At 47.0% G+C, this 16,625-nt stretch overlaps 1 long non-coding RNA gene across 3 annotated transcripts; it reads left to right on the top strand.

The window, feature by feature from the left end:
- Positions 1 to 676: 676 nt before the first annotated feature.
- Positions 677 to 6,056, top strand: LOC131489451 (uncharacterized). Of its 3 annotated transcripts, none has more exons than XR_009250564.1 (5): positions 677 to 1,080; positions 1,249 to 1,364; positions 1,699 to 1,866; positions 3,970 to 4,096; positions 4,756 to 6,056. It is a non-coding gene; the product is annotated as an uncharacterized LOC131489451 (long non-coding RNA). The 3 variants fall into 3 exon arrangements; XR_009250563.1 differs by having other exon boundaries at positions 678 to 1,080; positions 3,956 to 4,096; positions 4,760 to 6,056; XR_009250562.1 differs by having other exon boundaries at positions 681 to 1,080; positions 3,956 to 4,096.
- Positions 6,057 to 16,625: the final 10,569 nt, after the last annotated feature.

Genomic DNA, 16,625 nt, shown 5'->3' with positions numbered 1-16,625 from the left:
ACCTCTGTCCAATTCCAAAACATTTCGTCACCCCTAAAAGAAACCTTGTACCCATTAGCTGTCACTCCCCATTTCCCATTTCCCCCAGCCCTCCTGGCAACCACTCATCTATTTTCTGTCTCTGTGGATCTGAGATGAAATCGTACAATCCGTGGCCTTTTGTGGCTTCTCTTACTTAGCACCATGTTTTCAAGTTTCTTCCATGTGGTACTTCATTCCTTTCTGTGGCTGAATAATACTGCATTGTGTAGACAGACCACACGTTGTTTGCCATTTGGTGGACATTTGAGTTTCCACTTTTTGACTATTGGGAATAATGCTGCTAATGAATGTTCACACACACATTTGTGTATGGACATACGTTTTCAATTCTCTGGGGTATATACCTAGAACAGACAAAGTAAATCCTTTCTGTTGGAATCAGAAGCTTGTTGAGCGAGGGACTAGGAAACCAGATTAGAAATTGAACAGTTGCACCCATCAGTTCTCAAAAGCTGGCAAGTTCTAAACAGAATAACAAAAGGCTGTTTCCACAGAAAGGCTAGCTCAGCTTTCTGCTGTCTGGGTATGAACACTCCCTTTCCCTTCTGGTCCCACGGGAGTCTGTTTTAAAATTAGGGAAGAATAAAGGAGACTAAGGGATTTTCTCTCATCAGTTTTTTTTTTTTTTTTTTTCATTTTCAGTTTTAAAATGTCACTTTGTTGGGAACAATTTTCATAGAGTGATCAGAAGTGAAGATAAACATAACCACAATATCACCACTTAATCAGATCAGTCCTTGCGGGAGGGCGGGGGAGGGGGCTCGGTGTTAGGCTTCTGCCCATTTGATCTCAGACCCAGGCAGCCCTCTCCGCCCACCCCCGAATCACGAGGAACTACATCTCCCAGGCTCCCTTGCAGTCCGCTTCCTGGTAGGTTGGGCCAGTTGCAGACCCTGACAGAAGGTCGGAAGGTGGAGGAAGGCAGAGGCCGCAGCATCTGTCTCCCTCCGCTTTGGGAAGCAACTCCGCTGTATCTTCGAGTGTCCAGCCCCTCGGAAGTTCCCGTTTCCGCTGGGTGGTCCTGGATCCTGGACTCTGGTAATTGCACACTTCCCTTCATCCCCTCCGGTCCTAACTGGAATAGCGGCTTTCTGCTGTTGCTAATCTGTGGCTCGTCTCACCATCCCTTGCTTGGCTCCTATCATCACCTGTTGTGACGATTTCAAAACATATCTACAAACCCTTTGGTCCCCCTCCCTTCAAAAGGTGCAGCCTAATTCCCCTCTCCTGGACCAGGAGGCAGAACTGGCTTTGTGACTCACCTCTGTCTAAGAATGTGGCAAATGTGACAATGTGTGACTTCTGATGTTAAGTCATAAAAGGTATTGTAGTTTCTATCTTGGTTTGTTTTTTGTTTTTTGGTTTTTTTTGCTTTTGAGAGACAGAGTGCACACACGAGCTGGGGAGGGGGCAGAGGGGGAGATGAAGAGAAAGAGACTCTTAAGCAGGCTCCGCGCTGAGCACAGAGCCTGACGCAGGGCTTGAGCCCACGACCCTGGGATCATAACCTGAGCTGAAACCTAGAGCTCAAATGACTGAGCCACCCAGGCGCTCCCTACCTTGTTCTCTTGACTCACTTCCTCTAAGGAAGCCAGCTATCTGGAGCTGCTCTGGGAAAGACCTACATGGGGAAAAACTAATGCCTCCCCCCAACAGCCATCAAGCACACCATCCTGGAAGTGGCTGCTCTGGCCCCAGTTAAGCCCTCGGATGAGAGCAGCCCTTGCCAATATTTTGACTACAACTCATGAGAGACCCTGCATCAGAACTGCTCAGCCAAGCTGCTCTCAACTTCCAGATCTGCAGAAACTACAAAAGATAATGGTGATTGTTGTTCTAAGCCACTAAGTTTTGGGGTGCCTTGTTGCACAGCAGTAGATAACTAATGCATATGTCTAACCAATTTCCAGCATTGCAACCTTTCCATTGGAGAGGCCCCTGGCTAGCCCCGTCGGTAGAGCATGCAACTCTTGATCTTGGGGTGTGAGTTCGACCCCCACATTTGGTGTAGAGAGTACCTAAAAATAAAATCTTACAAAAAACCCCCCAAACTTTCTATTGGAAAGACCTAGAATGGATTCTGTTTTCTGACTGATACAAACTCCTGTCCTGAATTATAAACCAAATGTAAAATTAACATCTGTAAAAATGAAAAGTCTAGGGGCGCCTGGGTGGCTCAGTCGGTTAAGCGTCCGACTTCAGCTCAGGTCACCATCTCGCGGTCCATGAGTTCGAGCCCCGCGTCGGGCTCTGGGCTGATGGCTCAGAACCTGGAGCCTGTTTCCGATTCTGTGTCTCCCTCTCTCTCTGCCCCTCCCCCATTCATGCTCTGTCTCTCTCTGTCTCAAAAATAAATATACATTAAAAAAAAATTAAAAAAAAAAATTAAAAGTCTAGGGGCGCCTGGCTGGCTCAGTCAGTAGAGCATGTGACTCTTGATCTTGGGGTTGTAAGTTGGAGCCCCAAGTTGGGCATAGAGATAGATAGATAGATAAATAGATGGGGGGGTGAGGGAGGGAAGGAGGGAGAGAGACGGGGAGGAAGAAAGAAAAGAGAGAAAGGAAGAAAGAAACAAAGAAAGAAAAAAAAAGGAAAAAAAGGAAATGTCTAAATGGGAGTCTGCTAGTGAATTTGAAGGCCTGGTCACATGACCCTGGGCCCCTGTGGTAGGCCCTGCTTGCACACGGGGAACAATACCTGGAAGTAATTAATTAGAGACTAAAGGGGGTAATCCAAATAGAAAATGCTACAGGAAAACAGAAGAGGGGCATTCTTGATGGTAGAATCCAGGGGTGAGGAAGAACAATATTTAAAGATTTGGGAAATTAAGTGAAAAGAAAAGGATAGTCCAGATCATGAAAATGAAACTGAAGTATTAAAAAGAGAACATTTTAATTTTTTAATGTTTATTTATTTCTGACAGGGGTGGGGGCAGAGAGAGAGGGAGACACAGAATCTGAAGCAGGTTCCAGGCTCTGAGCGGTCAGCACAGAGCCCGACACGGGGCTTGAACTCACGAGCTGTGAGATAATGACCTGAGCCGAAGTCGGATGCTCAACCGGCTGAGCCACCCGGGTGTCCCAAAAGAGAACATTTTTAATAACAACTTTATTAGATGACTATATTTCTACCGTGTGAGGGAGTACTACTGACTTCCTGGTCCCGAACTAAACATCAATGTATTCGTTTGTTTGCTTGTTTGTTTGTTTGTTTGTTTATTTAGGTGTGCTCAACATCCATTCTCCCCTCTGTAAGAGTACCTCACTTGTCCACTGGGGATTCCTTTCCCTCCTATCTTATCCAGCACCACTCAGGTAGACTATCCCTACCCTCTGGCTCTAAGCTTGACCAATCAGCATACGTACAGGGATTGGTCCAGGGATAGGTATGTGTCCCAAGCTGAGCCAATGATATGCAATGAAAATGCATTGAATTTTCTGAAGCTATTGGTAAGATTTAACCCTAGAGGTCCTGGAGACCACCTTTGCCACCATGTGTGGATAGCCTGCATGAAAGTGACATCAACATCATGCAAATCCCAAGCTGAGGAGCAGAGAATAGATATCAGATGCTATTGCCATCAGAAAGCCCCTGGATCCAGCTATGCCTGAAGTTCACATCCTGGACTTCTTATTTACATAACTTTTTCACATAAGCCACTTTGAAACGTGAAAAGGTTTTTGTCAAACTCTGGAAATCCAAAATAAAAGGCGTGTGTATTGTATTGTATTGTATTGTATTTCCCCGTGTGTATTTGGAGATGCTCGTGATAAGCAGGCTCGATGCTATAAATGCTTTAAAATAATTTAGGTCAATTAATTAGCACCATGGTTTAGATTTTGACAGTGCCTAAGGAAAGACTGTGTTTTCAAAGACCAGCTTATGGGCTAGAAATATTTTTTTTTTCTTTTAGGTTTTATTTTTAAGTAATCTCTACACCCAACATGGTGGGGCTCCAACTTACAACCCCAAGATCAAGACTCACGTGCTTTACAGACTGAGCCAGCCAGGCGCTCCTAGAAATGTAATTCTTAGCCCTGTCACTCATTAAGAGGTACATACTCAGCTCCTTTCTGGAAGTGTCTTTGCTTCCTCACCGGTAATATACAGTAACATCTACTCAGGAAGGCTGTTTGCAGTCTGCTTTGCAGACAAAGTGAGCTGCTCTTTTTCTCGGTTTCCATAACATTCTCAAGTGGTTCTATCATCGTCCTTATCTGGTGTTATTTTTTATTATTCGAATATAGTTTATATGCCACACAACTTACCCATTTAAAGTGTACAGTTCAGTGGTTTTAGTTATACTCACAGAGCTGTGCAACCATTATCATGATTAATTTTTAATTCTTTTTTCTAATGCGTATTTATTTATTTTGAGAGAGAGAGAGAGAGAGCTCGAGTGTGCACAGCGGGGGAGGGGCAGAGAGAAGGAGACAGAGAATCCCAAAAGCAGGCACCGCTGGCACCACAGGGTCTGCCACAGGGCTTGATCTCATGACCGCAAGATCATGACCCGAGCCGAAATCGACAATCAGACGCTTCACCGATTGAGCCACCCAGGCGCCCCCGTTATTTTTCTAATTCTTAAAGATTAAGAGTTCGTGCAGCTGAAAAGCATAAAGGTGTGATCCAGGTGCTCAGGTCACATCACCAGGATGTGGTTTGGTCTCCTGTGTCTGAGCCCTGCTTTCCTTCTGTCACCTTCTTGCTCAGGCAGGCTGTCCCCAAACCACCGCGAGATGGCCACCAGCAGCCTCAGGCTTCCAGCCGAGTTTTGCATCAACCACATGGGAAGAACAATGAACCAAATGAAACATTACCTCTTCTAAGAGGTCCAGGAGGAACACCTGGGTGGCTCAGTCGGTTAAGCGTCCGACTTCGGCTCGGGTCATGATCTCGCGGTTCGTGGGTTCGAGCCCCGCGTCGGGCTCTGGGCTGACAGCTCGGAGCCCGGAGCCTGCTTCGGATTCTGTGTCTCCCTCTCTCCCTCTGCCCCTCCCCACTCATGTTCTGTCTCTCTCTCTCTCAAAAATAAACATTAAAAAAAAAAAAGGAAAAAGAAAAGAGGTCCAGGAAAAGTGTCATGGAATGTCACTGGACTGTCTGAAGTCAGTCCCTGCCCATTCCTGAGGCAACCACTAGGCCCACGGGTTGGCTAATGCGGGCTGGTCAGGCCTGGGTTTCTCCTTCCCAGGAACCAGGGAGGAGGTGGGGGGGCGGGGGGGCGGTTCCCCTGAAGAAGACGAGAAAAATGGGGTGGATCCTAGGAGGGGAAACAATACATGTGCCCCCTCCAGTCACTGGCCTGTGAGCTCCTCGAGGGCAGGGACTTCTGCCCTAAGTTATCTTTGCACTCCCAGAGCCCCTGCTGGGTGACAAAGCTAGCCAATGGCTGCGAGCTTCCCGACTGGATAAATCCCTTTTCCCTTTTCCCTCTTCTGTCCCACTCTCTCCTGGAGTCTGGTTCATCTCCCAGAAACAAGAAGTTCTGTGAAGAGATAAAGATTCCTACAAAGTGATCTGGGCTTTCAGAGGAAAGTACTGTTTTTACCCCAGGCACAACAAGAAGGCGGAGATACCTCCGAAGTTCCTCAGTTAATGAATGGATAAGCAAAGGTGGTCTATGCACACAATGGAATATGATTCAGCCATGAAAAGGAATAATGCAGTGACCCACACTATAAAGCAGATGAACTTGAAGACATTATGCTCAGTGAAAGAAGCCGGTCACAAAAGACCAGGTATTATATGATTCCAGTTACGTGAAATATTCACAATAGGTAAATCCATAGAGACAGAGAGTAGATTAGTGGTTACCTCGGGCTGTGATGCGGAGTAGGGAGGAAACGGGGAGTCACTGCTAAAACGGTTTCTGTTTAAAACAGTGAAAATGTTCTGGAATGAGATGGGGTGATGGTTGCATGTAAATACACTGAAGATCACGGAATTGTACCTTTAAATGTGTGGATCTGAAGACACGTGAACTATATTTCAATAAAGTTGTTTAAAACAAACAGGGGGGGGCGCCTGGGTGGCGCAGTCGGTTAAGCGTCCGACTTCAGCCAGGTCACGATCTCGCGGTCCGTGAGTTCGAGCCCCGCGTCAGGCTCTGGGCTGATGGCTCGGAGCCTGGAGCCTGTTTCCAATTCTGTGTCTCCCTCTCTCTCTGCCCCTCCCCCATTCATGCTCTGTCTCTCTCTGTCCCAAAAATAAATAAAAAAAAAAATAAAATAAAACAAACAGGGGTGCCTGGGTGGCTCCGTTGGTTAAGGGTCCCACTCTTGATTTCGGCTCAGGTCATGATCTCACAGTTTGCGGGATGGAGCCCCACGTCAGGCTCCTTGCTGACATCTCAGAGCCTGCTTGGGATTCTTTCTCTCCCTCTCTCTTTGCCCTTGCCCGGCTCGTGCTCTCTCTCTCTCTCTCTCTCTCTCACGTACACTCTCTGTCTCTCTCAAAATAAATAAATAAACTTAAAAAAAAATAAACAAGCACACAGGGAAGTTTTCGATCCGCCAGGGTAGGGTCCAGAAACAGCTGGGCTGGCACAGCTCGGTGAGATGGCAAAAAAGGCAGCCAGAAGCTGTGACTTCAGGATAGGATCATGTTCCAAAGCTAGTTTTCCCCTAGCCCGATTTCCACCATGAATATCAAACAACTGTCAAGGCTTTTAGAGAGAGGAGAGCGGTGCCTGACATCCAGGAGCTGGCCTGGCCCTGTCAGCTGGCCTCCGTGTTCTCCCGTTGAAATAACAATTTCATAGAACATCAACATCAGACAGGGCCACCTCGGAACCACCATAAACAAGACAAAACACGAACATGGTCCAGGCCACGAAATACCAAACATCTCCCCTTCTTGGCTAATAGCAGTAATGGCTGCTTCTTTACCAGTTACAGCCTCAGCCTGGCTCTAGTCTGTCCTTTGTCTGGATAAGATTTGAGAGCCCAGGGCACCTGCGTAGCTCAGTGGGTCGAGTGTCCGACTCTTGGTTTGGGCTCAGGTCGTGATCCCAGGGTCGTGGAGTCGAACTGATTCTCTCCCTCTGCCCCTCCCACCCGCTTGTGTGCTCTCTCTCTCATAAATACACACATACATACCTACATACATAAGATTTAAGAGCCCCAGTCCTAGAATTATCCCTGCTTCCTAACAGCACCGCTCCAGGGCAAAACTCCCAGATCCTTAACTCTCCCCAGAATCACCCAACCAAAGCCCGAGTCCTATAATCAGTTCTTTCTAACACCCTGAGTTCTCTTACTGAGACACCCCCACAGTTGCGTAGGGGGTCCGGTCTCCCGCGCTGTAATGAGGAATAAAGCCAATTGTCTCAGCTACTAGTGTGTTCCTGGTGGTCTTTGGCAGGACATCGACGGCTTGCAAACATCTTTTTATGTGTGTATTTGATACCAAAGACAGCTCAAAGGGACTACAGAGGTCAATCACACGCGCTCTGGCTGTGGACAGACCAGGCTTGAATCTCAGCTCAGCCACTTACTGTGTGACCCTGTGGCCGGTTCATTCACCTCTCTGAGCTTCAGTTTCCTAAGCTACAAAATCATGTCATGCTTCTGCTCAAAAACCCGACAGTGGCTCCCAACATCATTCAGAATTGAGTCCATACAGCGTATCCTTCCCTGCCCCCGCCCCTCCGCTCCGGTCTCTATCGAGGCATTTCCCCTCACAGAGCCAGTCGAGCCCACCGACCCGCTTGCCGGCCCTCTATCTCCACCGCACCAGGCACACTTCTGATTCAGAGGCTCCGCGCTTCCTGTCACCTCCTGAAGGAAAAGAGCACCCCCCTCAATCCATCATCCTCTAAGCCAGTGGTTCTGAGCTCAGGTGAGCCGCAGAATCCCTCAGGGATATTGGTAGCATTACAGAGGCTCAGCCTGTTCTGTTTCATCACTGATGGAGGGAATGTAAAACGGCACAACCATTTGGGAAAAGGTGATGCGTTGGGTTTTTTTTTTTAAGTTTGTTTATTTTTGAGACAGAAACAGAGCATGAGCAGGGGAGGGGCAGAGAGAGAGGGGGACAGAATCTGAAGCAGTCTCCAGGCTCTGAACTGTCAGCACAGAGCCCAACACGGGGCTCGAACCCACGAACCGCAAGATTGTGGCCCGAGCCGGAGTCGGACGCTTAACCGACTGAGCCCCCCAAGCGCCCCAAGCACGTTTCTTGAGAAGTTAAACGTATGCTTATCCTGCAGCCCAGATGGCACACTTCTAGGTGTTTACCCAAAAGAAAGGAACCCACACGTCCAGAAAGACTTACACATGAACAGTCACAGTGTTGGAACGAGGCAAAAACCGGAAATGGCCGAAACGCCCAACAACAGGCGAATGGATGAGCAAATGTGGTGTTGGCCATACAGTGGAATACCGGTCAGCAATAAAAAGAATGAGCTATTTAGACACACCACAGTTTGAATGAATCTTCAAACCATTATGCTAAGGAAAGAGGCTGGACCCGAAAAAAGTGCATTCAGCTCCCTGCTGTGATGGGTGATTCTGAGTAACAGATATGGACATTCTGTGTTCACTCCTATTGTGCATAAACCTAGACGTGGAATTGCTGGGTCACAGGGCAGATGTACGTTCACATTTAGCAGACACGGATGGGTTTTGACCTCGCCAAGCCTAAAAACTGGAAAAGGACGAGTGTCCTTGAAATGTGGAGAATAAAGAAGGGTTAGACAGCCCTGCCCCAGCCCCCAAAGAACAATGCAACTCACTCACTTCTCACACAGTTGAAACCCCCCCCCCCCAAATTGTGTCCATCTGCACAGCAATGTTGTTTAAAAGAGCACAGTCTGGCGGGGGGGGGGGGGGCTCAGTCTGTTGAGCGTCCCACTCCTGCTTGCGGTTCAGGTCATGATCCCAGAATCATGGGACGGAACCACATGTCTTAAGATTCTCTCCCTCTCCCTCTGCCTCTCTCCCCTGCTCATGCATTCGCGCTCTCTCTCTCTCTCAAATAATAAATAAATAAGTAAATAAATAAAATAGCACAAACCATAAAATCCTTCCAGTGTCTATCAAGGGAGAAATGATCGGGTAAATTACAGTATATCCATAAACCAAAAAGCTATACCATCACTTAAAAAAATGAAGAAGGGGCTCCTGGGTGGCTCAGTCGGTTAAGCATCCGACTTCGGCTCAGGTCATGATCTCGCGGTTTGTGAGTTCAAGCCCCGCGTCAGGCCCCGTGCTGACGGCTCAGAGCCTGGAGCTTGCTTCGGATTCTGTGTCTTCCTTTCTCTCTCTGTGCCCCTCCCTTGCTCATGCTCTGTCTCTCTCTCTGTCTCTCTCTCTCTCTGAAAAATAAATAAATAAACATTTTTTTTTTAATGTAAAGAATGAAGGAGGTATTATCTACTAAAAGAAGACTGAGGAATGGCTAAAATCGAGGTGTTGGCGAGGACGTGGAGAAAAAGGAGCCCTTGTGCACTGTTGGTGGGAATGCAAACGGGTGCAGCCACTGTGGAAAACAGTATGGAGGTGCCTCAAAAAGTTAAAAGTACAGCTTCCTTACGATCCAGCAATTACATTACTGAGTATTTACGCAAAGAATACAAGAACACTAATTCAAAAAGATAGACGCCTCCCTATGTTTATTGCAGCGTTATTTGCAATAGCCAAGAGGAGGAAGCAACCCGAGTGTCCATCCACAGATGACTGGATAAAGAAATGTGCTATATATATACAATGGAACATTACTTAGCCGTTAAAAAGAATGAAGTCTTGTCATTTGCAACAACATGGAGGGATCTACAGGTGTCATGCTAAGTGAAATAAATCAGTCAAAGAGAAACAAATCCCGTGGGTGCCTGGGTGGCTCAGTCCGTTAAGTGTCTGACTCTTGATTTCAGCTCAGGTCATGATTTCACAGTTTGTGAGTTTGAGCCCCACATTGGGGCACTGTCAGCATGGAGCCTGCTTGGGATTCACCCTCTCTCTCTGCCCCTCCCCTTCTCTCTCTCTCTCTCTCTCTCTCTCTCTCTCTCTCAAAATAAATAAAGACAAATCCTATATAGTTTGATTCACCTATGGAATTTAAATAACAAAACAAATGAACAAAGGAGAAAAAAGACAAACCAAAAAAACAGACTCTCAACTATAGAGAACAAACTGATGGTTACCAGAGGGGAGGAGTTGGGGGATGGATGAACTAGGGATTAGGGAACGCACTTGTATGATGAGCACTGAGTAATGTATACAATTGCCGAATCACTATATTGCACGCCCGAAACTAACATAACTGTATGTTAACTATACTGGAATTAAAATTAAAACAAAATAAACATATTAGAACTTATGTTACCAAAATGTGTATGTTAGGAGTTAAAACCTATTAGAATTCAGGAGAATTAAAGTATGCAAACTTATCTGTAAAAAAAAAAAAAGAAGAAGAAGAAAGTAGGTCTATATATGCTGAGCTGGAAAAATAATTATAGGGTATTACGATGTGAAAAAACAAATCGCATACTAATATGTATGTCATGCTTCCATTTTATTTTTTTGAAGTGTATTTATTTACTTTGAGAGAGACAGAGCACATGCACAAGCTGGGGAGGGGCAGAGAGAGAGAGAGGGAGAGAGAGAATCCCAAGCAGGTTTCTCACTGTCAGCACAGAGCCCGACACAGGGCTTGAGCTCATGACCAGTGAGATCATGACCTGAGCCGAAATTAAGAGTCAGACACTTAACCGACTGAGCCACTCAGGTGACCCGTCATGCTTCCATTTTAAAAGTAAATGCGTGTTGGGAAGTAAAACTAATAAATGTGTGTTTAGAAAAATAGAATGTGCATATTCTCAGGGGGAAAAAATCAGGAAGAACGTCGAGCAAAGTGTCAACCATAGTTACCTGGGAGTAGAATGGAGCTGGGGGGAACTCTACTAAATACATAATTTTGTCAGTGGTGGAACTCTGGGTTTGGCCGACCCAGACCTGTTCGTCCCACCTGGGACACTTGCTTCCCAGCATGAACGCCATCAGCCACGGCTCACACTGTGCCCGTGGTTGCAAAGCCACAGTCCCCTTATCTCCCAACACTTCTGATGGCCTCAGGTGCCCACAGAGGCAAAGGCTGCAGTCGCCTCAGCACCCGGACCCACCTGACTATAGGGAGTCCACCTGGAAATGGGGAGAGGTTAACGCCCCATGGGAAAAACTCAAGAGAGACTCACAGGAGTGGGCAGATAAATTGCTCACCTTCCCCCACATATCCCCAACCCCACTCACCCAGTACCACACTCTGTGTGATGGACGGAATCTGAGATTCAGTGGGCGCACACAGCCTCTCCCCGGGGACATTTCAGAAAACTGAACAAGCAGTGGAATGTTCTTGCAAAGCAGGGCCAACCTTGGTAATATTCTACTTTGAATCTGCTCTCCTTCCTTTTCTGCCTTTCTTCTCTTCCCTCACTCTTGAATTCCTGGTACTGTACCCTCCAATAAAGCATTAGCTCATAAAATTTGTCTCAAGCCCCATTTCTAAGGAACCCACACAAGGACAAGTGGGTGTTTTTCTACTTTGCTAATATTTTTTTCATTAAACACGGTCTTTAATTAAGAGCCCAAGCATTGGTGTGCATGAGACTCTTAAAACAGAGAAGCACTACCAGGCCAATGCAACACGAGGGAAAATCTAACATTTCCAGGTAACCTCCTTCGAGGTGGAAACAGGCATTGACATTCAGAGAACGTGTGCTCAACGCACTTTAAAGAATCTGGTTGCTAGGGTTTGATCATCCTGTTTTCCGAGATGGGTTTGGGGAGCCTGAGTGGAATCTCCTATACAATGCCCTTGAAGGGAGGTCGCCTATCAAGCAGAGTCCACGCAGAGCAGACCGCGAGTTTCATGTGACATTGCTAGTGTTTAGATGCGATGGTGACATCAGAATTGTCCATGATCCTCTTAAGTCTGGCAAAGAAGAAGGAGGAGGAGGAGAAGAGGGACGGCTGAGAAGCCGGAACAGCAACCACGGGAAGTCAGGAGGGTGGTGTGGGTGGAAGAGGGGGTGCAAGTCTATTTCGGGTTGTCAGCCCTTTGGGATGGAGCTCAAGGCACAGGGCGAAGGCAGCGTTGTGTGGGAGACCACTCAGACTCTTGAAACATAGGAATGCTCAGAAAATAGTAGCCTGTCTTAGTCAGCTTGGGTTGCTATGACAAAATTACCACAGACTGGGTTCTTTATACACAACAGAGATGCATCTCTCACAGTTCTGAAGTCTGGGTCCAAGATTAAGACACTGGCAGATGTGGTGACTGGCGAGAACCCCCTTTCCCGGTTCATGGATGCGGCCTTTTTTTTAAAAAAAAAATTTTTTTTTAACGTTTATTTATTTTTGAGACAGAGAGAGACAGAGCATGAATGGGGGAGGGTCAGAGAGAGGGAGACACAGAACCTGAAACAGGCTCCAGGCTCTGAGCTGTCAGAACAGAGCCTGACGGGGGACTCAAACTCACAAACCGTGAGATCACGACCTGAGCCGAAATCAAGTCGGACGCTCAACGGACTGAGCCACCCAGGCGCCCAACGTTGTATCCTTTTATTCATAGACGGTACAACAAGCCCACAGTCTTTAAATTCCGAGTTATTGAGAGGGGATCTGGGTACTGACCAGGTGGACAGAGGAAAGGACCCTCGAATGACCTGCAAACCACCACCCCACCCCACCCCCGGGTTTCCCAGCCATTCAGCTCTGGCGGGGCAATCTGTCTCTGTGCGACTCCGGGTGAAAGCAGAATTCTGTTGCTTCTGCTGAAAAAGCTTAAATTCTCGATTTCCCGGATCGCAGGGCACGGACTGTAACACCAGATCCTTCATGTAGACGCTGACACTAGGGACTGGAGTTTGGAGATGCACCATGGCACATGAAAGACCCAGAGAAATAGCAGGTGACTGGTGCTTAGATGCGGGCCAAAGACAGTGAAGTCGACACAGATCAGACTATGAAAGTCTGTGTCAGACACGGTAAGGGCTCCGAATTTTATTATAACCTGGCATCGACACCTGGCGGGGGTGAAATGCATGTGCTTTATCAAAACTACTGGCTGTGCAAAATTGCTGCCGTGCAGAAAACAGGTTAATGGGAAGAAGAGACAAAGAAGAAATCAGTTAGAAGCCCACCGTCTGCTTCTTCCAGAAGGGAAAATTACAGTAAGTGGGGCCAGGGTGGCAGTAGGGAGGTGGAGCAAAGTGGAAAATCTTGGGAGAGATTTTGGAGGCAGAATTGAGGGGTTGCCCTGAGTCCTAATTCTTCTAATAGCCCCTCACATCACAGTGAGACATCAGTGCTGGTTTCATGATGTCGTTGCTCCAAATGAGACGCTTCAGTGGTGACAATCAAAGCACATGTAATAGTCAAACCACCCACACAGCAAGCATAGCAACAGCTAACATTAATGTAGCTCTTACTGTGTGCCATCCTCTGTTCTAAACATTTTACATATTTTAACTCGTTTAATCTCCGCTGAGATTACTCCCATTTTACAGATGAAAAAAAGTAAAACAAAGATTCGATGACTTGCCAGATGTCACGTAACATCCTCCCTACTACGTCAGATACGAACTTGACCCCGCAGTCAATCTCTGCCACCCTTTTCATTTAAAAAAAAAAATTTTTTTTTTAATTTTTTTTTTTTTATTTTTTCAACGTTTTTTAATTTATTTTTGGGACAGAGAGAGACAGAGCATGAACGGGGGAGGGGCACAGAGAGAGGGAGACACAGAATCGGAAACAGGCTCCAGGCTCCGAGCCATCAGCCCAGAGCCTGACGCGGGGCTCGAACTCACGGACCGTGAGATCGTGACCTGGCTGAAGTCGGACGCTTAACCGACTGTGCCACCCAGGCGCCCCAAAATTTTTTTTTTCTTAACGTTTATTTATTTTTGAGACAGAGAGACAGAGCATGAATGGGGTGGGGGAGGGTCAGAGAGAGAGAGGGAGACATAGAATCTGAAACAGGCTCCAGGCTCTGAGCGGTCAGCACAGAGCCCAACGCGGGGCTCGAACTCACGAACCGCGAGATCATGACCTGAGCCGAAGTCGGACGCTTAACCGACTGAGCCACCCAGGCGCCCCTCTGCCACCCTTTTCAACTTCATTTCACGCTGTTCCCCAACTTGCCCCAACAAGTCCGCTGGTCAGTCTGCTGACTCACACACGAACGGAGCCCATTCTTCCCCTGGGCCTCACACACATGGTCTGTGGCTGTCTCCTCTTCCTTCACATAGCATATTAATTCCACGTATCTGAAATGGACAGAATAAGTAAATCCACGGACAGAAAGCAGGCTGGGGCTTACGGGGTTGTTTGCCTCACCCGTTCAGAAAGTACCAACGGCTGTGAGCTTCCGGCTGGATAAAGTCCTTTTCCCTTTTCCTTCCTACCCTCTTCTGGAGCCTAGAAAGAAGGAGTTCTGGGAGGAGGAAACATTTCTACTAAGTGATCTGAGCTTCCAGAAGGAAATTACTGTCTTAACATGGGCAAACCAGCAGGGAAGGTAGAAACATCCCAAAAGCCCGTGGATGGATGGATAAACAGAATGTGGCCCGTCCATACAATGGGAGATTATTAGGCTATGAAAAGGAATTATGTGGTCCCACGGCATGGATAAACCTTAAAAACATTATGCTGAGTGAAAGAAGCCGGGCACAAAAGGCCACCCGGTATATGAAATGTTCAGAATAGACACATCTACGGACCCAGAAAGCAGAAGACTGGTTGCCAGGGGCTGGGGGCAGGAGAGGATGGAAAGTGACTGCTGATGGGTACAAGGCTTTGGGTGGAGGTTGTTGAAAATGTTCTGAAGTTAGAGGGTGGGGATGGGTGATGGGTACAGAACCCTGCAAATATACGAAGAACCACTGAATTGTACACATTAAAAAGGTGAACATTATTGCACGTAATTTACATCTAGAGAAACATTTAAAAATGAGTCTTGCCCCTTCCGCAAAAAAGCAAAAAGAAATGTCCAACACACCACCGCCAAATAAATTGAACCTAAATCAGATCAAACCTGTTGATACAACTACCAGTCTAAAGAAAATAGCGGGAACAGACATATTAAAGGACGTTACAGTGGTGAAATTAGCAACAACCAGACAGCATCTGTCTAAGACAAACAATCCCGTTTCATCAAGAAATAAATTTCAGGGTGGCTCAGTCAGTTAAGCGTCTGCCTTTGACTCAGGTCATGGTCTCACAGTTCGGGAGTTCGAGCCCCGCGTCGGGCTCTGTGCTGACAGCTCAGAGCCTGGAGCCTGTTTCGGATTCTGTGTCTCCCTCTCTCTGACCCTCCCCCGTTCATGCTCTGTCTCTCTCTGTCTCAAAAATAAATAAATATTAAAAATTTAAAAAAAAGTGTTATAAAATATTCATAGTTGAGAAATACAGTGTGTGGGACTCTTTTTCCAATTGAATCGTGCTAACACGCCTGGTTTCTGGGACACACTGATTTCTTGATTCTCCTCCCCTTTGTCAACCCTCTCTTGCTCCATCTGAAATTAGTTTATTTTTGGTTCCTCCTGTTTCCCACAAGAGCAGCAATCCTGTCTCTCTCATATTGCCGCATCCCACAGGGTTAGCAGAGTCCCTGGTGTACATTAAGAGCTAAATACTATTGAATAAATGAATGTCAGTATAGCTCTTATCATTGCTCTGGTCCTGAGTTTCAGGTCCACGTTTCCAGCTGTCACCTAGACGTCTACACCTACGTTAGGTGTAGACGTCTACACCTAACGATGATGGTGAGGATGACAGAAGCTTAGAAGCACTGGGGGAGGCCGGCACATACCCTGATTTGTTTAATGATCACAATTACCCTCTGTGATCCCATTTTATAGAGAGGGAAGCTGAGGCCCCGAGAGGCCAAACACCCGGTCAGTGACTACGCCAGGATTAGACCGCAGAGAGGTTCTGGAAGCTTAACCACCAGGCTTGACTGCTTAAAACTTGCTTGCTTAAAACTGTAGCCATTCTCCTGAGCTCACCATCTGGGGTCGTCTCAGACTTCTGCCTCCCCCCCGCCCCCACTCCTTTCCTGCCCCCATCTTAAGTTCAGGCTGCAGGCTGGTATTCTAGTTCTTCAATCCTGGTCCCCTCCCAGCTGACTCTCAGCACATCTTTGCTGCCTTTAGGGGAAAACTACCCCAATCTGGGCATTCATTATTTATTCCTTCATTCAACACGGGCACCCACTGGGTTGGCTGCATCCCTCCCAGCTGTGGAACCTTAAGCAAGTGGGTTGAATGGTGCCACCCTGCCCCAAAAGATAACTTCCGTGTCCCGATCCTGGAAGTGGAGACCTTATTTTGAAAAAATAATCTTTGCAAGTGAATTAAGTTAAGGACCTTGAGATTAGATCATCCTGGATTGTGCAGATGGGCTCTAAATCCAATGACAGGTGTTCTTACAAGAGACACAAAGAGAAGACAGACATGCATGGAAGGACCACGTGAAAACAGAGGCAGAGACTGGAGGGATGTGGCTACAGACTAAGCATCCCAGAGGCTGGAAGAGACAAGAGAGGATCCTCCGGAGAGCCTGATCCTGCCAACACCTTGATTT

Source organism: Neofelis nebulosa, chromosome 11, assembly GCF_028018385.1.
Source record: "Neofelis nebulosa isolate mNeoNeb1 chromosome 11, mNeoNeb1.pri, whole genome shotgun sequence".
Lineage (NCBI taxonomy): Eukaryota > Metazoa > Chordata > Mammalia > Carnivora > Felidae > Neofelis > Neofelis nebulosa.
This window is presented reverse-complemented; position numbering and strand designations above follow the sequence as displayed.